The sequence below is a fragment of the Kogia breviceps genome, chromosome 12 (assembly GCF_026419965.1).
Source record: "Kogia breviceps isolate mKogBre1 chromosome 12, mKogBre1 haplotype 1, whole genome shotgun sequence".
Lineage (NCBI taxonomy): Eukaryota > Metazoa > Chordata > Mammalia > Artiodactyla > Physeteridae > Kogia > Kogia breviceps.
The window spans coordinates 74,500,659-74,521,958 of NC_081321.1; the positions used below are offsets into that span (position 1 = coordinate 74,500,659).

A 21,300-nucleotide genomic window follows, 5' to 3' on the forward strand; every position below is an offset into this window, starting at 1 on the left:
GTGCAGCAACAATCGACGAGAGGGGGTAGGGAACTGAACGCACCAAGGTATGGGATCAGAAGGGCACAAGCAACTGATGGTTGCAAGGCAAGTTTAATAACAAAGCATAGCCATATATTTCCCCCTAAAGCAGGGAATTTGCTTAGTCATGCCTTATGGCATCAGCTGGTTGATTGGCTTCTCGGCTTAGTCACGCCTTATCGGCATCAGCTGGTTGATTGGCTTCTCGGCTTTTCCCTCAAAGGCACCAATTTCCCCTCCAGGGTTGCTTCTCCTAGCTTTAGAGAACAACCAGGGACTCCCAGTAACTGAGCAAGTCCCTGGAGCGATTTGGCCAAAGGCCATCTCCTTTTTTACATTCATACCATAAAGTCCAGGATGCATACCAAGGAGAATACAATCGGGCCCTGAGGCTTATGAGCGTCTTAATGGTGCCTTCCTCAGAGGGCAATGCTCGCCACACCCACCAACAGTGCAAGAGGGTTCCCTTTTCTCCACACCCTCTCCAGCATTTATTGTTTCTAGATTTTTTGATGATGGCCATTCTGACTGGTGTGAGATGATATGTCATTGTAGTTTTGATTTGCATTTCTCTAATGATTAGTGATGTTGAGCATCCTTTCAAGTGTTTGTTGGCCATCTGTATATCTTCTTTGGAGAAATGTCTATTTAGGTCTTCTGCCCATTTTTGTATTGGGTTGTTTGTTTTTCGATATTGAGCTCCATGAGCTGTTTGTATATATTAGAGATTAATCCTGTCTGTTGTTTCATTTGCAAATATTTTCTCCCATTCTGAGGATTGTCTTTTCATCTTGTTTATGGTTTCCTTTGCTGTGAAAAAGCTTTTAAATTTAATTAGGTCCCATTTGTTTGTTTTTATTTTCATTACTCTAGGAGGTAGGTCAAAAAATATCTTGCTGTTGTGTATGTTATACAGTGTTTTTCCTATGTTTTCCTCTAAGAGTTTTATAGTGTCTGGTCTTACATTTAGGTCTTTAATCCATTTTGAGTTTATTTTGTGTATGGTGTTAGGGAGTGTTCTAATTTCATTCTTTTACATGTAGCTGTCCAGTTTTCCCAGCACCACTTACTGAAGAGATTGTCTTTTCTCATTATATGTTCTTGCCTCCTTTGTCATAAATTCGGTGACCATATGTGTGTGGGTTTATCTCTGGGTTTTCTACCCTTTTCCATTGATCTATATTTCTATTTTTGTGTTAGTAACATACTGTCTTGATTACTGTAGCTTTGTAGTACAGTCTGAAGTCAGAGAGCCTGATTCCTCCAACTCCATTTTTCTTTCTCAAACTTGCTTTGGCTATTTGTGGTCTTTGTGTTTCTGTGCAAATAGTAAAAATTTTTGTTCTAATTCTGTGAAGAATGCCATTGGTAGTTTGACAGAGATTGCATTGAATCTGTAGATTGCTTTGCGTAGTATAGTCATTTGCACAATATTGAGTCTTCCAATCCAAGAACATGGTATATTTCTCCATCTGTTTATGTCATTTTAAAATTTCTTTTATCAGTGTTTTATAGTTTTCTGAGTACAGGTCTTTCACCTCCTTAGGTAGTTTATTCCTAGGTATTTTATTCTGTTTGTTGTGATGGTAATTTGAAGGTAAAGCCAGCAGGATTTGTTAATAGTTTAGATGTGGGGTATGGAACAAATAGGGGATTCAAGGATGCCCCCAAATTTTTGAGTCTAAAGAACTGGAAAGACAGAGTTGTCATAAAGTGAGATGGGAAGACCGTTAGAGCAAGTTTGGGATGGTTTGAGAATCAGAAATTCAATTTTAGACATATTAACTTTGAGATGATTATGTGTTGTTCAAGTGGAGATGTAAGTAAGCAGTTGGATATGAGTTTTGAGTCAGGGAAGAAGAGATTCAGAATGGAGCTACAAGTCTGGGGTTCATAAGAATTTAGATGGTATTTAAAGATAGAGAGTGGATTCAGTCACCAAGGAAGTGATTGTAGATGACATGAGAATTGATTTAAGGACAGACTTTGAAGTTTAGATAACTGGAAGGAGTAGAGAAACTAAGAAAGGAAAACAAGAATAAGCAACCAGAGATTTAAGAAAAATACTAGGTGAATATGGTAGCCTGTAAGTTAAGAGTAAAAAGTTACTTAAGGAGTAGATCCTATAATTATATAGATCATATATGTGTAATCAAATATATATAGTTTTATATATGCATATGTGTGTGTCTACATGGGAGGCGGTTTTTATTTCATAAAATGAGATCATGCTGTACCTATTCATCTAAAATCTGCTTTTTTAAAAATCAATTCATTATGGAACAATTTTTGTTGTATCATCTTTACTCTGAAGATTAAATATGTTTTATTTTCAAATGTTTGACTTTCCAGCATTGTTAAAACAGAATATCATGATGAACTTTAAAAAGAGACATATGCAGAGTACAGTGAAAATATTAGCTGTGAATTTGTTCTTTTCTATTTAGCAAAAATTCCCTTTGTAAAATTGAGAAACCAAAGGAAAAATAAAAAAAAAAAAAGAAAAACAAGGATAAGGGAGTAGGAGCCAAATGGGAAAAATGTCAAATTGTTCTTATTTCTTCCAATTTCTATTAGTTCATATCAGTGCATGCTGATTCTCTCTTATTAGAATGAGGAAGTAAGCTTTGAATAGAGCAGAAAGTTTAATGAAAAAAAAAAGAAAGAAAAGAAACAGCTGTTTCCCCTCATTCTTACCAGAGATAAAAGTAATGTTTTTTCTAAGATTCTAACATCACTTGGTTTCACAAACTCTATGGCAAATCACCTATGTGGGAGCAGCACGATTTTCATTAGACAGGAGAGATGAAAAATGAGTAAATTAACAGTAGTTACACTGTGTTACTATTTGCACATTTAAGACAGGAACAATATGGTGCATTATGTCACTCCATCCGGAAAACAATGAATGAGTTGAAGACATTCTATTAGAAGATCTGAATAGAGTAATCCCTCAAAGATTCTTCTCAATAACACCCAGATTTCCCCCATATGAGGGCAATTTTCAAAAATGAATTGGCTATGTCAGAAGATATTTCATCTACTAAAACACAAGTGATAATTAAACAAACAATTATTGATCATTGACTACATACCAGAAACTGTGGTGGGCACTTAATATTCTGTATAATATTTCAGATAATTCACTGTTGCTCAGAGAGGGGTGTATAGAAATACTCATTTTAAAGTAATTCTCTCAAAGAGAAAACAGAAATCTTATGGTACATATTTTGACTTTATTAGTTGGAAGTAAGTACACTGGCCAATACAGTTTTTCAATCAACAGTTCTTATGATTCAAGTGTTATAACGAATTAGACATGTCATTTACAAATTTCTGAGTATTTACAGTAGACATAAGAACAACATTAAATTTTCTGGTATGTAAAACTATCACTGAATAAAAGCCACCAAGGTGGGAAAAGTTAGTCTTTTTGTTCTTTATCAACCGCCTACTAAATGCAGTTCTCCTTCTTCTTCATTTATATTTTTTATTTTGGGAAAATCAACTGGGTTAAAGTAGATTTCATATCCAAAATTGTTTGTTGAGCAGATTTGTAATAAACAAGTAAGAAAGGATTGCATACTGTGGAAAAATTTCTGAATGAACATTCATTTGGACCAGACATATAATCTCTGCTCTGCTTCTAACTGACTATTTAAATTTGTTATTTAGGTATGCCCTCTGTTCTACTCTTTGTAAAATAAAGAAAGCAAACCATGACTATGCTCTCAGTCATGAGCACAAGGCAATGGGATGCTGAGATGCAACTTCTAGATTAGAAGCCAATTCAATTAGAGAATCCTGGTGTGTGTAAATACAGAATATTTTTTGGTAGCCTTAAAATTGAGAAAGTTATCAGGATATGTGAGCCCTGTTTCTGTGTTTAGGAATTATAGTTACTGTGTATAGACTTTTTTTTTCTTTTCTTTTCCCACAGAAGTAGTTTTCTTTTTTTCAGTTTCATCTAATGATATCTGTTTGTTTTCTGATTATACTTTGCAAATATTTGAATTAAGATTGCTATTAGGGGCTTCCCTGGTGGCGCGGTGGTTGGGGGTCCGCCTGCCGATGCGGGGGGCGTGGGTTCGTGTCCCGGTCCGGGAGGGTCCCGCGTGCTGCGGGGCGGCTGGGCCCGTGGGCCGTGGCCGCTGGGCCTGTGCGTCCGGAGCCTGTGCTCCGCAACGGGAGAGGCCCCGCGTAAAATAGAAAAAAAGAAAAAAAAAAAAAAAAAAGATTGCTATTAGTTTCCATTCTCTTTCCTTGCTTTTATATTTTTTCCTTTCCCTTTACACTTCCTTGGAATTGACTCTCTGCAGCATCAATTGTGCCCTTTAGCAACAATTACATATTTTAATTTCTTATATTATTTTTGGAAATAACTCTGAAATTTTTGGAATCAAGTTGTGTGTGTGTGTGTATATCTCCTACATCACAATAAATATTTGTTGAATATTTATTCAACTTTCAGCCCTGTCTCCACTGGTTGATTTATGTTTCTTTTCTATAGATGCCAATCTTTCCCGTAGAAAATGCAATTGATATTCTAAACTGTCATTCTAAATGTCCTTTTCCTTTCAGAAAACAATTTTTAAAATTAAGCTCTTACTCTAATTATTCATGAGAGTTCTTGCCTTTTCTAGGACCTCATTTTATTTGTGTGCTTGGTTTTTTTTTTTGCTTGTTTGTTGAATATTTAGTAACCCTTGGAAGGGTTGTGATGAGTTTGGATCTAGAATTTGGGGGAGCTGAGAATTTCAGCCCCTTCACTGTGTACTTATTCTGCTCTAGGGTACTAAAAATGTCCCCACTCAGATCTAGACCATGAGGCCAGGTTGATGCAGAAGGATCCTAACTCACTTTGTGATATCCAGTAGAGATTTATTGAAAGAGGTGCCAGTAGACTGAGGTAGACTGAGGTTCAATCTCATGCTGGTTTTTCTGACTTGGGAGATTTCCTGTTCTTTTTTTTTTTTTTTTTTGTGGTACGCGGGCCTCTCACTGTCGTGGCCTCTTCCGTTGCGGAGCACAGGCTCCGGACGCGCAGGCTCAGCGGCCATGGCTCACGGGCCCAGCCGCTCCGCGGCATGTGGGATCTTCCCGGACCAGGGCACGAACCCGTGACCCCTGCATCGGCAGGAGGATTCTCAACCACTGCACCACCAGGGAAGCCCTCCTGTTCTTTTCTATTGAATTATTTTGTGCTGGTCTCAGCCTGTCTATAGCTGATGTTGTGGCTGAACCAGCCCTTGTGGTTCTTACCATGATTGCAAGATGCCCTCAGTGATAACCATTAGGAAACTTTGAAAGAGACAAGCTTTATTGCTTACAAGTCCTGAAATTACATGGTACACCTGGGGCCACAAAGTGAGATTGTGGGGAGAGAGAGTGAGAAAGTGTGCCTATGGGCCTAGGGTTCTGCTTTTATTAGAGTCAAGGATGAGGGCCTAGGTTTTCACCGGCTCACTCTTTGCTGATGAATTTAAAACATAAGAATGGGAATTTAAATTGCAAGAAGAGAAAAAACAAGTGGTACAAATGGTCAGCTATTGAAATCAACAAAGATCTCTCAAATAAAGGCACTTGCATGGGGTGGTGTGGGATTGTGCCTGACTTTATCTAGACATGCGGCTGGCAATGTATTTATTCAAGATAGACATTTCTGAAGTGGATGCCTCTTTGAAGTGGATGCCTTAGCAATCTAAGCTTAAGTCAGGCACTTTTATGAAAATAAAACAACTGTTAGAACTTGCACTACAAGAATAAAGATATGAAACACTATACCCCAAAGCATTGCAGTGCTTCGGATGCTCTTCCTATCTATCTTTCCTGACAACAGTTACTTCTTTGGCAGTTTAGTATCACATGTTACAATGTGTTTCTATGTCTTATATCCTAATTCCCATCATGTCACCCTACTAGGTGTTATATCATTAAAGGAATCCAGGCAGAAAACAGCTAATAGAAGTGGATGAAGGTGACTGGCTCTGTCTGCAAAGATATGTGAACAAAAAAGGAACAAAAAGGGTTGCTCATCATTCAGTTCTACAAGGGTTAAGTTGCAACCTACTGCAGTTGTCCACAACAGTGTACCTAGAGGAGCATTCAGGAGGAAAAAAACAAGATGAGGTATTCTGTGCTTTGTATAAAACATCCCTAGATAGTTAGATGCATATCTCAGGAAGAATTTCAATGATCTCAGATTCTTGCATCTTCCCATACGAAGAAAAGCACTAAAATCATTAACTTGAAATATCTGTTCTTTGTGATTAGCTGTAATCTTTTACCAAAATGTGTGCTTGACTACATGTATTTCCTGTCCCCCAAAATTCGTATGTATACTGGCTCCTCCCCTACCTCTTCAGAGCAGTTCTTCAGAACTGTCTCCCTGGCTATTGTCCTCAGTAAGACCCTGAATAAAATAAAATCACAGCACTTAGGTTTTGTATTTTTCTTTAGATTGACAGTTTGTCCCCTCCTGTTTGGGAATATGAACGACAATTTTGTGTGTCATGGAACTAGAGGGGTCAACAGGCAAATATCGGCAAATTGAGCTGAGATCAATATCTTTTTCAGTCTCTCTCTTTTTTTAGGTTTGGGGAGGAGGGTGGGGGTGAGGAGAGAGGTGGTTCTCTGTTGTGTTCTATTTCAGGGGATGGTGGTGTGGTGAGTATTCCATGGATATTTTTCTCAACACATAACCATTGATATGCACTAAATAGGAATAGATCCCTAGACTTTGCCAAATTGTTTTCTTTTACATTTAGTTTACTCTGCTGTTTTCAGTTCTTGACATTTTAGGCTTTTTGTATATTTTCTCAAATATTTACTGTGAAGTTGTGAGAAGGCTCCTCATGCACTACATAATGTTTACATGTGAACAAAAGAGCATTTGAAGCTCATCTGAAATCAAAGCCACTATTACAGTTTGCTGGTTATATATACCCATATTTCGTCTAAGCTTTCTGTGACAGTTATTAGATTGGGCTGTAAAAATTTGAGAGTATATTGAAAAACACATAAAGAAGCACTTTCATAGAGAAATGCAAGGTCATAGCTATAAAGAATCCAGGTCTCAACTTTTATACTAGTCTACTTCTAAGTTCTTAAACAAAAATATACCATTCCTTCTCTATAAAAGTTAAAAGACAATGAGAATTAGAGAAATTCCTTGTTTAAATTTTCAAGGAATGATTTCTAAATTTTCACATAATCATGTTATATTCTGAATCCAACTATAAATAAAGGCTTATATTATTATAAATAAATACATAAATATACTAGGCAGAGAAAAGAACTTTGAGCTTGAAATCAAGAATTTTCCAATTCCATCACCAACTACATTGTGATACTGATCATGATCATTAATTACAAAACTATAGAACTTTAAAAGTTCCTTAAAAATCAGTTAGAATAGGGGACTTCTCTGGCAGTCCCGCTGCAGGGAAGACTTCGCATTTCCACTGCAGGGGGCACAGGTTCAATCCCTGGTTGGGTCCCTCATGACATGAGGTGCAGCCAAAAAAAAAAAAAAAAAATCCGTTAAAATAATGGTTCAGTGTACTATAACCTTTGTCTTCTTTTGATGAATTTGAAAATGTGATGTTCTCTCACAGAGTATGATAACTCTTCCATGGGATATTTGCTACTTTATATTGATAATTACTGGAATATATTTTCCTATTTAAACTACTGTAGAGGAAGTCAAGTTTTAATACACATAACTTATCTTTGGAACTGTGAGAACATAATATTGAACATACTGTATAAAACTACAGTCTAGAAATCTTGACATTCCATCCTCTCAGTTAAAAATACATTGTTTAGATTAACCTCCTGATTTTAGACATAATAAAAGTTGTGGAGAAATGCACTATCTTGTCAAATGTTGCACTACTTGTAAATGGAAGAACCCAGGTCTCAGACTCAGTCTTTCCACAATATTATGCAGCCTAGCAAGATAGGATCCATTGGCATTGCTTCCTAAATTGATATCATCTGATCAGTACTCTATGCTTTTCTGATTGTCCTTTGTGTACTATGTCAGTTAGGATTGCTTTATGCTGTTCTGCTACCCTTATCATCTAACTTTTATCCTTAAGATCACAAAATGGTTGTTCCGACTCTAAGCATGGTTCTTAACTACAGTTGTACGGGAAGAAAGGGGAGTAAGTAGGAAGAGGTGGTGCTTTCTTGGAATAAATCCCGTTATGTCTTATTAACCCAGAAATATATTATATGACTACAGCTATTTGCAAGGGAATCAAGTAGCAAGATTTTGTTTGTTTGTTTTAAGCAGACTATTGACACCTCAAGCAAAATTCAATCCACTACTGAATATCTAGCATTCAGTAGACACTGAGCAATTGGCAATATCTGCATCACACACATTTGCATTACTGTTGATATGAATGGATATTTGTAGCAATTGTCTACAATTTGTCTATTTGTCAATTGCAGCTAAATTAATAGGATACATTATTTATGTCAGATTCAAATAATAAAATGTTTTTAAAAAAATTTTTATTTGCCCACTTTGCAATTCTTCTAGTACATATGAACTTTTCCTTTTATTTTTTTTTTTTTTTTTTTTTTTTTAATTTATTTATTTTTTTTTTAACATCTTTATTGGAGTATAATTGTTTTACAATAGTGTGTTAGTTTTCCCTCTACAACAAACTAAATCAGTTATACATACACACATGCTCCCACATCTCCTCCCTCTTGCATCACCCTCTCTCCCACCCTCCCTATCCCACCCCCCCAGGCGGTCACACAGCACAGAGGTGATCTCCCTGTGCTATGCAGCAGCTTCCCACCAGCTATCTAATTTACATTTGATAGTGTATATATGTCCCTGCCACTCCCCCACTTCGTCACAGCCCACCCCTCCCCCTCCCCATATCCTCAAGTCCATGCTCGAGTGAGTCTGTGTTTTATTCCCGTCCTACCACTAACCTCTTCATGACATTTTTTTCCCTTAGAGTCCATATATATGTGTTAGCATACGGTATTTGTTTTTCTCCTTCTGACTTACTTCACTCTGTATGACAGACTCCAGGTCCATCCACCTCATTATAAATAACTCAGTTTCATTTCTTTTTATGGCTGAGTAATATTCCATTGTATATATGTGCCACATCTTCTTTATCCATTCATCTGTTGATGGACACTTAGGTTGCTTCCATGTCCTGGCTATTGTAAATAGAGCTGCAATGAACATTTTGGTACATGAGTCTTTCTGAATTATAGTTTTCTCAGGGTATATTCCCAGTAGTGGGATTGCTGGGTCGTATGGTAGTTCTATTTGTAGTTTTTTAAGGAACCTCCATACTGTTCTCCATAGCGGCTGTATCAATTTACATTCCCACCAGCAGTGCAAGAGGGTTCCCTTTTCTCCACACCCTCTCCAGCATTTATTGTTTCTAGAGTTTTTGATGATGGCCAATCTGACCGGTGTGAGATGATATCTCATTGTAGTTTTGATTTGCATTTCTCTAATGATTAATGAGGTTGAGCATTCTTTCATGTGTTTGTTAGCAATCTGTATATCTTCTTTGGAGAAATGTCTATTTAGTTCTTCTGCCCATTTTTGGATTGGGTTGTTTGTTTTTTTGTTATTGAGCTGCATGAGTTGCTTATAAATTTTGGAAATTAATCCTTTGTCATGAACTTTTCCTTTTAAATTCAAGTTTCTATTGATAATCAATATCGATCTCTTTGATATCAGTGATTGATAAATTGCATTCTATCATGATGGGAATTTTTTATTCTCGTGAATTAGTTACGCCCTTCTCGGTCTAATGAATGGCACATTTGAGTCAACCTACTCATGCTGCTTACTTATTGAAGTCTTATGAACATCAGAGTGAAACTTGACTATATTGTAAGCTAAAAATGTATTTGTTTAATAAAAACATTTCCAACAAGAATATTACACTGATAGCAGGATACATTTCACAGCTTTTTGTTAAGAACTTGTCTTATAAGCTATCCCTTTATAATAATGTTTTTCTCAAATGATGGATAAAAGTTGACTATTAACAAGATAGTGACATAGTCTCTGGAATGTATGTAGACGTCAATGGTTCTGTGTTTTCAGATAAGTACATATCTATGCCTAGTGAATAACCAAGTTTGGGGTTATTCTGGAATTTGGAATGCCTGATGAGAACTTGTGGCTAAATAGGTGGAAAAGTAATGAAATTATCTCCATAGACAAGGATTCTCCTCAGAAAAAGTGTTTTTAATACCTTAAAGAACACAGAAAATGACCAATAGCAAACTGAAAGAACAGCTTCCTAGATCAGTATTTTAAAATCTTTTTTCATGAAGAGTTCTGTTTCTTTTGTCCTTATCATATCATGTATCTCATCAACTCTCAAAAACTTAGCAGTTAGAGTTCCTTAAAAGGAGGCATAAGTAAAAGTAATTAAACTTAAATTTCTTTTTCATGAAAAACATGATTTTTAAAAGATGTTACAGTTCCTGGCCAAGGCTTGATGCACAAAATTATAAAACTGATTATAAAAATAATATATGATGAACTATGAATTATGGATCCACACAGCGTTTTGTAGGAAGATTTCTAAATTCTGAGAAACAGTAATTTCTCCCAATATTTAAAATTGTTTCATGAAAGAGACGCCCAAAATAATATGGAGGATGAGCTATAGTTTGCTAGAATAAATCTGATGAACTGATGTTCAAAGAGACAGACCATGATATCCTTCAATTCAATAATCACAGTGGTTGCAATAGGAAAGAAGGAACTATAGTAATTTTTTACCAACATTAGTATATTTATACAGATATATAGTAAATTTATATGATATATTGCATATGACCAATAAAATTATAAATAAAAATAAAGTGAAAAAATAAAATTGAATTTCTAGAATAGCAATATTTTCTAGGATGGGTAAAGTATTTAAGAACACAGACTCAAAACTTCGATTACACAAATTCAACTCCAACTTCTTTCTCTTACTAGCTGTCATCTGGTAAGGCTGCTTGTGTAATATCAAATGGTAAAATTTACATTCTATTGAATATTATATTCTTAGGAATGTGAATGTCACTTCCAGGCTTTGTAAATAACTGATGCTCACCTGTTCTGTGTCTCAGTATTGTCAACTCTGAAGTAATCATAATACTTTATCTTTTGAGTTTGTTGTGAGGATTAAATGACATAATACATGTAAGTTTATTAAAGTACCTGGTATATAGTATGTGTTTACTTATTAAGTGGTATTAGTAAGTGCTTCCTCCATTAGTAAAATAAATATAGACCGCTAGGTTCAACATTTCCCAATTTGTTTCCATACCATTTCTAGCCTTTCCTTCATCTTTTTTTATTCAAGCTTTCATAGGAAAAACTTTTCTCTGAATTTCCATTTGAGACCAGACATAAATCCATTATAAATATCATTTTATGTGGTATTTTAAACCACCTTCCTCTATTTTATGGAACTTCCATTTTAACTGTATCTGTCATGAAAAGTCAAAGTTATGGCAACCTGTTTTGGTATACATGAAATACTTGGGAATACCCAAACCCCAACCTAAATCCTTGACGCTTGTAGGTAAAGCACACACATACATACACACACACACACACACACACACACAGCTGCACGTGCACACACACAGGTATGTATACACACATACACACTTGCTTGGAAAACACTTTTAACAAAAAAATAAATTAAGTTGACAGAAAATAATAGCAGATGGCTCATGTGCAGTAAAAATGGTTCATGCTATCAATACTATAAGTGTACTCCACCTAAATTGTACTGGTTAAACAGGTAAAGAGTTTGCCTGCTAAAATTTTAACCTAAAATTAAGATTTTTGGTATCCTACTAATATCTCCCCAAATAATCCAATCTTTACTCCATGGCTTCAGCTATATGCTATACATCTAGTTCTTGGTCCATTTTTTAGTCAAATGTTAGGATATCAAATGAACAGATTGGTGAAAAATAGGAAAGTATAAAATGGGCTCTTATATTTGTTAAGTTTTGACATTATTACATTTCTTAAATGTAACTATTAAATAATTTCAGAGAATTAAGAACTGTGTTTTCTATGTGTAAAATTATATTTATATATTACATATACAATATCTATACATAAAGATTGTGAAAAAACATAGCTGAAAAAATTTATTTTCTTCATGTGCTTTATTATTATCTCAGAAAAATGAAAATTTTATCTATCGTATTCACACAATCTCAGAAAAGAGAGCAATGCAGCCATTGGGATATTTGAGCATTAATTTTTCATTGCATGCAATAATGAAGTAATATAATAATGCAGTTGTGCAATGTCTTAATGTAATTTTTCATTACATTATTGATATCTTTTTTCCTATTCACACTTAACTATAAAAACTTGAATTTCATTGCTCTGACAAAATATTGATTTCATGTATTAAATTAACAGTAGCTGGTATTAATCAAGAGCACATACATTTTCTGATCATTTTTAATGGTGATTCTTTTAACTACAGAAAGAATGTCAATATTTTCATCAATGTTTTAGAGATGCTAGAAATATTATAAATGAATGGCTCTTAGAATTCTTAAACTGTTTCTCCAAAATAACCGAAACAGCTTTAGAAAACTACATTTCTTGAAGTTGTGCATCCTTACTTAGAGTAGAAGGGAAATAAGGAAACCTAATCTTAAATTGGTAGTAAGAAAGTTAATGAACCTCTTTTCTTTTCTAAATTATGCTGATAGTATGAATTAAAATTAATAGTCTGTGCAGAAAATGTAGATACGAACTCATAAAATCTATTATTAAAAATTCTACAGCTCATTAAAATTAGTCACTGAATAAGGAAACCAGGGTTTACAAATCTGGCAGTGATCAAAAACAACAAAGATGAGCATATAATGCAATTGCTCTTACTACTCCAAAATACTAAAATGTATGTGGAGGGACCTTGACCTAATGCTAGATCATCCAACCAATTCAAGAAATCTCACATCAATGGATGTAGTAGGCATATCATATCTCTTTAGAATAGTTGTTGTAACTATAAATAATTCTTATATATCAAATCATATACTGTTTTAAACATTTTTAATCATAAAAACCTTTTTCAGTAAATCTAAGAATATTAAGCCCAACATTTTTTCAACAATTTCAAAAATATAAAGCATAAGTTAAGTCTGTTTTTCCTCACATAATATTTGCTGACAATAATATAAAATATTAAAATAACCTGATTAAAAATAGAATTTTCCAACTAATTATTCGATTTTCAACTAATCATACCATTTAGGAATGACTCAGTGTGGGAAAAGCAAATGTTAAATACCTAATGTGCAAAAAGGAATGTGCTGATGCAATAAATAACTACACGTGGAATGAGAGAGATGCAATTTTTTGTTTGCATGAAACAGTATTTTAAAATACAATGTATTCTATCAGTACTGAGAGTCTGGTCCTGGTGTTAAATTAATTACTTAAATGTCGTGGCTCTAAAACTAGTATTTTCATCTAAAAGGCAAACTGATTTAAGTGAATACATATTCCTCAGTACTGTTCTAAATTATCAGTTTTATTTTTCCTGTTATACAATCCAATATGCTACTGAAAACAAAGCATGAGGTATAGCCAATCAAAAAGTTAATCTTAAAGTTAGAAATAAGACTTGATTCTTGAATGCTAAAGAGTAAGGAAAGAAGGAAATGAGGCATATAAATGAGCTCATATGCCAAGTTCTTTCTCAGACATTGCAAAGCCCCTATTGAATAACTGGGCACCTAAGCATAATAACATCACCACTAAAATCTTTATTAAAATTGAATGGCATTCTGTTCTTCTGAAAAATAGGACACCACCAAAGTTCAATTCTATCTGCTGTACTGAACAGAGAAACCATTTACAAGATATAATGAAGCAAGAATCTCTTTAAAAATACATGAAGGGCAACTGTGTTTTCTTTATGAGCTTCACAAATTTGATGCACGTTCTAATTTCTTTCTGTTGTAGCTTCCAGGGTTCCATTGATCTTGTGGCGTGGGAGGACTGTTGCGATATGAGTCTGTTACCAGGAGCTATATGACAGCATTAATTAAGTTGTGCTTTGGGAAAATGGAAGCAAGCAAGATGAATATTTGCCTTTCTGCCAATAAATGCTTAAGTATAGCAATATGCAGGAATTCCTGGTACGTTAATCAATTTGATTTTTCTTCTTCTTTTCTTGTGTCTTTTATTCTTTCTCCCCCCCCCCCCTTTCTTCCTTCTTTACTTCTTTTACTTTAGTGATGGCTTCCACATTTGTAATACAAGGGCGGGTAGAGGGAATATATATTAGACATGGATGCACTACAACCCTAAATTCATAGAGAATTTTAAGAAAAACACATATAATAAAATTGAGTTTCAAGTACCACTGGGTCCAGGAGAAACTTTCTTAAATACTCTGAATTTGTTATATGTGTATGGTGTTCTTTTTGCTTGTGTTTTGCTGGAAGGAGAGAAGCTGTTCTTTATACAGGAGTATGTCTCTATGAAGGATCATTTAGAGTCACTATTTTGAGGAAGGTGATCCCTCTTATCATGATCATCTGTCTAAATGTCTTTCTTCTATTCTTACTTTTATTTCAATGAGAGCTTTAACTTCATTTGCCAAGTTGCTGTTCTTTGGGAATATCTTCCACAATCATTTTTTTAAATAAGTTCACAGGTTTTTAGAAAGAACTGTATTTGTGCAGAGGGACAAATCATAAGGTTTAAACTTCTTCTGTGTGCTGGCTTAGTCCTCATTTAACCCCGTCCCCAAATTTGTGTCCGGCCCTTCCTGTACATGAATTACTTATATACTATGCTGTTTACCTGTGATGTTCCTCTTGATATGCTGTTTTCTTTGCCACATTCCATCCTCAACCAATTAGTCTTTTTCAAGTCTCATTTTCAAGTTTTATCACATGTGTCTCTCTTTCTCAGCCAACTCAGCCTCTCTCAAGTGAATTGACCTTTCCTCTTATTTTTGGTTATTATAATTTGTTAATGCCAGCATCGTAGAACTTATCATATTTTATTTTTTCAACTATTAATATATGTCTCTAGTTGGGCTGTGAGTTGCATAAGGATAGGGTCCATGTTCTGTTTAACTTTTTAAACAGATATTCTTGTTATAATTGTTGTCATTTTACCAAGGAATACTTGCAAAAGATTATTTCCCTACATTTTTCTCCATCTCCCTTGCCTTATACTTCTATCAAAGTAAAAAACAGACATGTTCTGTCCTATGATTATATCAAGAAATATTGAGTGCCTATTGTTTGTCAGGGCAGGCATGGCTCTTGGTGATATCCGCAGAGCAGTGAAGAAGACTTTCTGTCCTCCAAGAACTTCCAATTTGGTGGGGTAAGTCTTCCTCACTTGGGGATAAGTTAATTATTAAGGATGAAAATAAAAAGTTTTTGCAATATCAGGTATATACAATATTGAACTTCTGCACAACTAATGGGAGTTCATTTGAAGAGAAGAGAAATCTCCCTTGATATATCTATGTCACTTAAATGAGATACTTTAGTTATTAAAACCAAATGCATTATATTTTCCTATATTTAATCAATTTGCTAAAAATAATGATACTTTTTTTTACTTCTTATTTGGATCATGACTTTCTAAAATAGTTTTTTTTTATTTTTCCTGGAATTACCCATTCCCCTTGGTTTTCTTTTGTTTCCTGATTGTTTATAGAATAAGAAATAATTACCTTCAACAAATCACTAAGTTGACCCATTGCTTAATAATATATTTGTTAAAAAGGACAATAATAGGAAGACTTCTTAGGCTTCGGTAAGTCTATAATCCAGAAATTTTCTTTAATTGCAGTTTTGAGACCTTTCCAAAATTTATTGATGACTTGAGTTATTTTTGGCTTTGCTAAAGTGTTTCTTCAAATAACAATTTTTAGAAGTGTGCAGACTTTCTTATTCTTCAAATTCTAAAACTGTCATTATTTTGCTCAAACTTGATAGTATAGCTGGGAATGGAATTCAATATTCAAAGCAATTTCAGTGAAGACACTGAATGTATTTCTGCATTTTCTTCAAGTGTTCAGTTTTGCTGGGGAGAAATGTGTTACCCTTTTCTCCCATAACTGCCTAAATAATAATTAAATCCCCCACATATTCTTACCTCTAGGAAAGAAGGAATTATATAGCTCATACATTTTTTTCTTATGGTGCCTATCATGGTATTTGTGTTGGAATAGGTGCTCCAAAGAATGTTATTGATAAGAAGATGATGATAATAATATGTATGATTTCTTATCAGTGTTTAAGGCATAACCACAAACCTTTTCCTCATCCACTCCTCCCTAATTTAAAAATTGCATCCACTCAGAAACCTGTTAATCATTCTACGTCTTGCTTACACATATATCAGTTCACTTAATTTGTTAACATTGATTAAGTACCTTCTTTTGTGTGTCAGGCACAATCTAAGAGCTGGGAATAAAGTGGGTAAAGGAAAAACTCCTTACCTCATTTGAGCTTACTTTCCAGTATCCTAGGAATAATAACGCAAAATTATCTTGAATTATATAATTCTCTGCATCTCTAAAGCTGCTATGGGTTTAATGTTTGTGTTCTTCCCTCCCAAATTCATATAATGAGACCCTAACCCCAAATGTGATAGTATTTAGAGGTGGGGGCCTTTGCAAGGTAATTATATCATGAGGGTAGAGCCATCGTGAATGGGATTAGTGGCCTTATAAGAAGAGACAGACAGACAGACATGATCTCTTTTATTGCCTCATGAAGAAAAAGCAAAAAATCATCCATCTACCAACCAGGAAGAGTGCTCTCACCAAAAATTAACCTTGCTGGCACCCAGATCTTGGGCTTCTAGTCTCCAGAACTCTGGGAAATAAATATCTGTTAAGTCACCCTTTCTATGGTATTTGTTACAGCAGCCCGAGCTGATTAAGACAATAGCCGTTGTCATCTCTCACAGGTAGTACTGAAGTAGCCTTCCTACGTATTCCCTCCAACAATCTTCAGACCTCACTAGAGCTTACAACTCATTAATCTTACCATCCTCTCACTATTCCTCTTTTACCTCTCTACCTCCATTATTCATAGTTCTTAGTTTACTTAATTTCAATGGTGATCACTGTTACTAACCCAAAGCATATATCCTCTTCTCCTGATTTGCCAAACTTCTGGCTAAGTCACAACTCTGGTTAAAATTCACCTATCCACAATTCTCCTGGTGCACCCATGCAGCTGAACATGGCCAGAGACAAACACAGAACTCTCGATCTTGCCACACTCATTTCTTTCCCTGCCTCCCATAACTTTCACCATATTTTCTTCCTGTTTGGGGACCTTTGTCCTATTCCCTTGACCTGGCATCTCTTCCCTCACTTTTTTATACTACTCATTGCTCTTCATTCTATAACTCTCAGTTCAAATATCCACTTCCTGCACAGCCCCTCTCTGGCTGACATTTTAAAAATAAAATATATATATTCTTTTCTACCGATATATTTTCATTTCATATAACCATTCTCTCTCATTTTATTCTTTGATTTCACTAAATGAAAGACATGGGATTATAAAGGAAACAAAGTATATCAAAATGATTTTATTATGGTATTTAAAAGAAATGTTGATGGAGTAATATATGTGATTCTTTATTAATGCATTTAATGGAATGATCTTGCTATGGATCTAATAATTATCGTAATTGCTTGGGAGTAAATGACAGCTTGAAATATCCATAACAACTACTATATAATACAAAAGTACCTGTGATTTTTATCAGTGAAAAACTCAGAGGTAGTGCTGATATGATTATCAGTTTACTCACAATTGAAGGAAAAGCCAAAATTCAATTAGAGGTTTTGGAAAATAAAGATAATTTTTCTCATTTAATTTCATAATTTCCATGAAATTTTCCTGAAGACTCTGTAGGATTCTATGGTGCCCTGGTTAAAACCCCTGACAAGTCCAAATCCCTCATTTTGTGGATAAAAAACACTTTTTACATCCTATGGATTTGTCTATGTAAGTAAGGTGAGAAGGGAAATCTACTCTCCCTACCCTTATTCCAGTGCTGAAAGTCCAAAACACAGTCTCTGAAGAAACTCACACAGTAGGTACAGGAAGGGCTATACATTGAAATACTGTTGGACAACATCACATATAGCAGTGCTTTATTAGGTCCTTAAAAGAATCTGAAAATTGCAAGTATTATCTATTAAATTAAGTAACAAAACTACTTGTACCTGATCCCACCACTGTTATACTCCATCCCTCTCCTACTTATCTCCTTGGGCCACTTATCACTAACCAAAAAAAAAAAAATGTAGTATCTCTAATATACTAAATATCTTATTTCATGTTTTTGTTAACTGTTTTTACTGTGTACCCTACTAGACTACAGGCTTCATAAAAGCAAGGACTTTCAGTCTCTCATACCATTGTATTTCTTGCACAAACAATGTTGCCTGGCACTTAATAGGTGCCAAAAAATGCTTGTTGAATAAATTAATGACTGAACTGACCAGAGTATAAAATCCACTTTATAGAAAATGTCCTTTAATTTGCATTAAAACTGTTTTAGAAATTCAAAAATAATATAAAATGACATATCAATGAGTAAAATTTAAGGTTTTTTCATTGCTAGCTAATAAGGGGGTAATGCAAAAATCGTGAACTATCCTAAAGCTACTAATACAAAAATATGGTAGTAGAATTCTTATTCTTAATTATAAAGGATGAAGAATAAACTAACAAATCATCATTATATTAAATGATAAGAAGAGTTTCATGATTTATTAAGACTCAATTAAGAAGAGTATTCATTTATTACTTGGATTTAGAAGAATATATATAGAATATTGGGCTTATACTTGACTGGAAAAGCAAACTTACCACTTTCAGAGTAAGTTGGCCTGGGAAAAAATATATCTATTTATGTACTAGTAGTTAGAATTCTCTAAGGGAATTTTCAAATCTTCATGGAGGTAGGTGGAAGAAGCACTTGTTTAAAATGAAGGGAGACATTAGAAAAGCATGTAGGAGGAATGAGTGAAATGACATAGGCAGGAGCAAAAGCACAGCAGTGGGAAAGAGAGATACTCGACCTTGATGTGGGTGGTGAGGAGTAGGCAGTGAAATGTGTTATGGGAATTAAAAATAAGAGGTACTTGGAAGAAAACTGAGTTTTAAAAGATCCAGGAATGTCAAACACACAAGGAAACAGCACTAGTCCTTGTTCCCAGCTCTGAGAAGTGCTGCACACCCATTGACCTCATAGCAGGCATGAAGAATTTTTCTGCCATTGTAATTTAGGGCAATGAGTTCATGGACCTCTCCTTCCATGATGGACACTTTATGAAATGTAGAATTATTTGATAAAGACTAAAAAACCATGCTAGAGAAAAAAACTCTCTTCCTTCTATTGTTTCTTATTAAAGCTCCCTCTTGATTCTAATGATAATGATTAGAGTGGTTAAAAGAATAGACACTGACCTATATGGGAAAAGAATTTGAAAAAGAATTGATATATGTATATGTATAACTGAATCACTTTGCTGTACACCTAAAACTAACACAACATTGTAAATCAACTATACTCCAATATAAAATAAAAATTAAAAAAAAAGAATAGACATCAAAATTAGATAATCTTGGCTCCAGTTGTAGGTGTCCCATTTACCAGCTATATATCACTGTGCAAGTACTTAGCTTCCCTGAATCTCAGTTTTTTCTGGGCTAAAATGAGTCAATGTAAAAGCAAGCAGGGCTAGCATCAGGCCCAGCACATAGATATAATTCTCCAATAAACGTTGTGAATTATTATTGTTTTCATTTTTGTTATTATTTTTATTATTATTATGTGCCAGATCCAAATCTATTTGATATGATTTGGTAGAGTTTTTCTATTTTATTCTAAAAAAATATTTGCATAAACTCCATGATTTTTTGTTCAAATACCAAGAAACTAATATTTTATATAATGCTATTTTACTTCATAACTTGTATTTACATCAGAATGGCCAAATATGTCTTTATTTACCTGAAATTCAATAATACAGAGGTTGAAATTAGTTTACTAAAAATGTAGAAACAGAATATTACTGAGTATACAGTGATTCAGGCATGTAAAATGACAGTTAAACAATATTAAGTTGGTTGAATTTTCCCTATACTTAATCAATTACTGGTAGTTTCTTCCTAATCTCCATTATATTTCTAACATGACTCTTAGACACAGAAATATCTTGAGGGTACAGACTTAATTTCCAGGACTTGATTTTCCAAAAAGTTCATGTGATTTCAAGCAAGTAATTTCATATTTTAAAGAGATAAATATGCTAAAATAATGATAAAGTATAATATCAAAACAACTGATCCCATTCCAAATAAAAATCCCTGCTGCTCGGAAGATGAAAGAAACAATCTCCGAATCATGAATTAATCTCAGGTGTCCAATATCCAATCTATTTTGTGTAAGAGTAACTACTTTTTTCCTGAAGATGGTCTATAAAGGGTTAGAAACTATGATTTAGTTGTTCCACCTAAATTATTCTAGGCATCGCAGAAAAAGTATAATCAACATTTTTCAGACAGCCTGTTTGTATGACTAATTTATTTATTTATAAGTCACCTTGTTCCAAAAGAGCAAAGTCTATAATCAGGTGGAACCAAAATACTATCATTGAGATTTACACTGATAGATAGGGTTTTTTTTCTGCAAAACTATGAGAACAATAAATTAAAGATTGACTGAGAATCAATTGAAGATTGAGGGTGCTCCTGAAATGGCCTCTCAACTATCAGGTGACTGCCAATTGATACCATGTATATATGAACAGAAAATAAAATAAGTGAATACATGGATGTGTGTAAAAACAAATTCATGGTAGAAGAGGCTACAGTAAAAAGTGTAAAAAGTTTATCAATATACTCAAGGCATTAAACTGCCGTGTTTAATCTGGTGGGGAAAAGAAGTTGCTTTTAAAAGAACTTAATTTATTTAAAATAAATTTTTAAAATAAAATGAGGTTTTGATAGTCTACATTAGGAAAATGCATAAATTCCTAAAAGACAGGTACAAAATTTTTCATAATCTTACACACAATGGCCCCAAACTAGAAATAGCCTAATGTCATCAAGAGTAGTGTTTTAAAGAATGGGATTGTGATTTGCATCCTCTCCCTTTTTCTCTTGATGAGTCTGGCTAAAGGTTTATCAATTTTCTTTATCTTCTCAAAGAACCAGGTTTTAGTTTTATTG

General features: G+C 34.2%; 1 long non-coding RNA gene across 9 annotated transcripts in view; it reads left to right on the plus strand.

The window, feature by feature from the left end:
• The window catches only part of LOC136792280 (uncharacterized), a 520,212-nt gene that overhangs the window by 12,461 nt on the left and 486,451 nt on the right, over positions 1 to 21,300 (plus strand). For 4 of the 9 annotated variants that reach the window (XR_010835849.1, XR_010835856.1, XR_010835852.1 and 1 more), the window contains exons 2-3: positions 5,944 to 6,150; positions 14,030 to 14,205. The exons of 3 other annotated variants lie outside the window; for them this stretch is intronic. This is a non-coding gene — a long non-coding RNA (uncharacterized lncRNA). Of the gene's footprint in view, positions 1 to 5,943; positions 6,151 to 14,029; positions 14,206 to 15,335; positions 15,410 to 21,300 lie in introns of those variants that run through there. 2 more of the 9 variants (XR_010835850.1, XR_010835853.1) reach the window with 2 other exon arrangements.